Source organism: Aristolochia californica, unplaced genomic scaffold, assembly GCF_029961685.1.
Source record: "Aristolochia californica isolate CCGP_79_NKW_82.1479 unplaced genomic scaffold, dmAriCali1.0.hap1 SCAF_7, whole genome shotgun sequence".
Classification (NCBI taxonomy): domain Eukaryota; kingdom Viridiplantae; phylum Streptophyta; class Magnoliopsida; order Piperales; family Aristolochiaceae; genus Aristolochia; species Aristolochia californica.
Window position 1 is genome coordinate 35,535,088 of NW_027182268.1, and position 4,587 is coordinate 35,539,674.

Genomic DNA, 4,587 nt, shown 5'->3' on the forward strand with positions numbered 1-4,587 from the left:
CCTTGCTAATTCTTGTCGGTGCCTCTTCCACTTGTTATCTTGTGTTTCTCGCTTCTTCTTTCTTTTCATTTAGATTCTTTGAGGGTTAATTAAGTTATTAACCGTAGATTGACTCTCATATTGTTTTAGATTATAACAAAACTTTATCGATCTAACAACTTGAAAATCTAAGTATTTCAGATTTTTTACCTTCAAGAGTAAATGCATCTCAAGGTCTAACGCTTCAAGCCAAAAATCTAGACCTCAACCACAATTGAAGAATGTCTTTTGAAGAAGCACCCACAAGGAAGAAAACAACAAGAAGACTAGAGTTCAAGTGTAATATACAATAAACCCAGTCACTTTTTTAAGAGATAATCTCCATTTCTTTAATTACATATGTGAAATCGGAGTTTTAGGTTATATTTTGCACTTAAAAATATTTAAGATCATCATAAACATCATTTAGAACATGTTAAAGCACTTAGAGAAAAACATTCCCATGCAATAAAAATTAACACTTTTGAACTGGCATTGGAATGATTGATAAACCATTCGTAATGATCGATCATCCAAAACTGTGCAAGCAAAAATGTGAAGCATGATTGATCAACCATAATCGATTGATCGATCATCTAGAACATGGCCATTTCATGCTATATCGCATGATCGATCATCCCACTTGATTGATCGATCATCTCTGCCCAGGCAAGAAAATTTCTCATGGAATGATCAACTGTCCCACCTGATTAATCGATCAATCAAAACCTTGCCAATAGGGAACTTAAAGCATGACCAATCAGAGAAAAATACCCTGATCAATCATACTTATATTTCACAACAGAGGGAATCTCGATTGTTGTTCATCACCTGGTAATGATCAATCAACTTAACTTTTATGGACCAACAGTAACATATTTGATCGATCAATCCATCAATCAATAAGTCATTGTTTGAAAGAAAAGTAACTATTATGATTGATTGATCGATCAATCAAAGTACTGATATTTAAAAATGGATAAATAACAACTTGTTTGAGTGGTGAAGCTACAAATAAACCATCAAACCATGTGTAGAGGAGGAAATGAGCATTAATTGACAAATCCTCAAGCCATTACTCTCTATCTTGCAAATTTCCTTTAAAAGTGTTTTAGAGTGAAAGAGAGAGTTTCACACTTTGAAAAATCTCTTTTCTCTTTCAATCAATCGTTGCATTCATATAGTCCTAACTCCTTGATCATTTCACATTGTGCTACAAAGGAGGAGGAAACTTGAATATCTCAAGGAGAAACATCTATCCAAGTAAGGGTATAACTCTTACCTTTTTTTATTTGTGACCTATTTAATCTAAATAAAAAGGCATATATAGAGCTAGAATCTAGCAACAATCTCTTGGGGAAATTGGGATTGTACAAATCGTGTATTGCGCTACACGTGGCCAAAAAGAACTATTTTTTTTTTAATTTCTAACTATTAGAGCATATAGTTGAATTTTCCAAAGGAAGGGTTCTTGGGCGGTAACTATATAAGGGAACATCAATAACAAAAAATTTATTTGTCCCTGTGGTGTGTGCATGTTATATTTAACTTGAATTACTTGCGTGCATGATTTTTTTAGTTACACACACACCTCACTTTTAATTTGATTATCTCAATTCACCCCATCTTGAGAAGCCACCTAGGCCAACATAAGTATCCTATCAGTAACATATGATCTTATGTGCAAGTAACATAGTAGTACCTAAAAACTAATACCATATAACATAATGGTAGACCTGCTTTTATTCTATCCTAGTATTAGACATTTTTGAAGTATGATGTACTTGTAAAATAGGACTACATAAGTTCATAACATGGTATTGTACTTCACGTTAATTTACTCCATCTGATTTGTTTTATAGAAGATAAACGAAAGTTACACTAGCATAAATTACTAACATAAACGAAAAGTTCCTTTCGAGGATTAATTGTGTATCCTATCAGTTACACTAACATAAATTACTATGTAGTGGCTTAACCTTAACCTAGTTCTATGTCACATTATGGTAAAGGACAAAAAATGATCGTGCACAAAAGCCCCTTAAAAATGATTTCTACGGGCTCAAACATAAGTTTTTTTCAAGTCCCAACTAGTAATTCCATCTCATAGCGTCAAAGACTAATAAAAGATTGTTTTGGTACATGAAAATGAAAAAACTTTCACGAAAAATAAATCAAAGTTTTTCTAAAAGAAAAGAATACACTTAGATTCTTAGAATCGACATATAAAATAAAGCAAGTAAAATATAAACTATTAAACCAATGGTAAAATCATGTTGATCTATATTATTTTGATGGTAACAAAATGGGTAGCTTGAGATTATGTTACTAACAGTGTTATTAGTGTATATTATACACATGCATTCCAATACAAATATTATGAGTTTTTGGGCAAAAGTTTAAGACAAAAGAACAATCAATCAAGTTGCCAATTCAAGACCCGAAACAAGAGCACATTGAAGATTGTTATTATGAAAAAAAACTTACACAAAGAAGAAGATTGAAGATTTAAATACTAGAGTTTAAACATCATTAGAAAAATCTAAAGAACTCTACTATGTAAGTAGATAGCCAACCAAATTCTGATTCTCAATACACAAATATTTATTGAAGCATTTGGGCATGAAATATTTTCTAAAAACATATTTATCGATGCATATAAATGTTTTAGAACTTTAAAACAATATATTTTTTTTACTTTTATCATGCTCTGAATTTAGTGGTACACTGAAAATCAACATTGATCGAGCTTTATAAAGCATGATTAATCAATCATTATAGGCACAATCAATCTTACCTTGGCAGCAACCATTTGTATAATGATTGACCGATCAACCTGTTGGCATGATCAACTAACTAGTGTATAGATAGGCAAGTTTATAAAGCATGATCGATCAACCTCCTTGGGCATGACTGATCAACTTCTTATAAAACATGATCTATTAAAACTGAAATTATAAAACATGATCTATTAACCTATCTAAGCATGATCAATCAACCAGAATTTTACCAGGCTAGTATATAAAACTTGATCAATCAACCTTTACAGTGCTTGCTTGATCAACCCATGACATTTATCAATCAACCCTGATTGATCATAAGATTGCAAATATAACCACTAGGGGTTGATCATACCTTTTCATAGATCAATCAACCCTTTGTGCAACTTTTGTCTAATGGTTTAAAATGGCTAATTCCGCCAAGAAACTTATATATAGGGACCCAAACTCATCCCTTTATTTGCATACTAAAACTTTGGAAAAATGTACAAGTCAAATCTTACCCTCTTGGATGAGAAGAAATCCAAAAACGCCAAATTCTTCAAAACGCTTTTGCATTTTCTTGGCATTCAATACTTCCATCAAACTCCACACATTGCATTCCATGTGCTTAAAGACTTGGAAGTTTGAATCTCACTAGGAGAAGGGCTATCTCTCCAAAGGAAAGTTGTAAGTTATTTTTTACTCTCTTGTATTTTAACTTTCTTTGATAGAAGTTCTCTTGTACCTTAAAAAACTAGAATTATTGATATTCTAGAGGTTGAAATCTAGAAACATAGTGCCCATTAGAGTTGGATTCTAGTTTGTATTAAATCTCTTGGGGGAAAGATTAAATTGTGTGATTGGGGATTACACTTGGCTTACAGAGAGATAAAATCTCTTTATATTTTTAACTAATAGAGCATATTAGTGGAACTTTCTTGAACAAGAGTTCTTGACCCGTGAATACCACTAGGGATCATCAAGAACAAAAAACATCTACCTCTTTATGGTTGTCTTTGTGATTTTATTTTGCTTGACTATTTGATTTGAATAACACCATAAGTGCTTAAGTTTCTAAATTGTATCTCAGTTCACCCTCCCCTTTGCATTAATTTTGCTTGCCATTTTTTACCAGCATTGCCCTACTCTTCTTATTACCTCATCTATCTAAATCTGAGAGTCTAGGAACTTGGATTGCAATATAATATCAACAACACAACAAAACTAAACCCATGTATAAAAATAACAAAATATGAAAAAAAATTCCTAGCTTCAAATGGTAATCTCACTAATTTTGTTTCGATGAATTTAGGTAAGAAAAAAGATATGCTAGAGAGACAAGAAAGAATGGAAGATAAACAATGCGAGTAGAAAAAAGGGTGAGAGGAAAGAAAAGCCCATGTCTAGAGATGGTTATTAGTTGGAGGTTGGAGCTTGGCATAGGTCTTTCGTCGATTTTGGACAAGAAGGTTGATTTTGAGTAGGAAGACAAATGAGTTTGGGGTACACATTAATTCCAAAAATTTGAGAAAAGGAGAAGTAGATGGATTGGGAGTGTTGGGGTTTAGAGAAGAAAATGTTAGGTTGTGGATATAGATGGGCATTGTCATCCCAAAATGGGCATATTTGGTAAAAGAATCGTAATTTTGACATAATTTAGTCGATAATTAGTAAGATATATAGATTATTGTTAATGTGTTAATTTATTTTGTGTTATTTATTTGTTTTTTTTTAAATGCGACTGTAGTCGGACGGGCCGACCGACTGTGGATCCGGTCGTTGCATAAACGTAAGTCGTCGACAACGA